Below are 243 nucleotides of genomic sequence, written 5' to 3' on the forward strand. Positions count from 1 at the left end.
AGCCTACAGGGAGGAGGTCATAGAGACCTGACCGTGTTGTGCAAGGACAACAACCTCTCCTTCAATGTGATAAAGACAAAGGAGATGATTGTGGACTACAGGAAAAGGAGGACCGAGCACGCCCACATTCTCATCAACGGGGCAGGTTGGAGCAGGTTGAGAGCTTCAAGTTCCTTGGCATCCACATCACTGACAAACTAACAAGACCCAAGACAGTCATAAAGAGGGCACAACAAAACCTAT

The sequence above is a fragment of the Oncorhynchus masou genome, unplaced genomic scaffold, assembly GCF_036934945.1.
Source record: "Oncorhynchus masou masou isolate Uvic2021 unplaced genomic scaffold, UVic_Omas_1.1 unplaced_scaffold_1674, whole genome shotgun sequence".
NCBI classification, from domain to species: domain Eukaryota; kingdom Metazoa; phylum Chordata; class Actinopteri; order Salmoniformes; family Salmonidae; genus Oncorhynchus; species Oncorhynchus masou.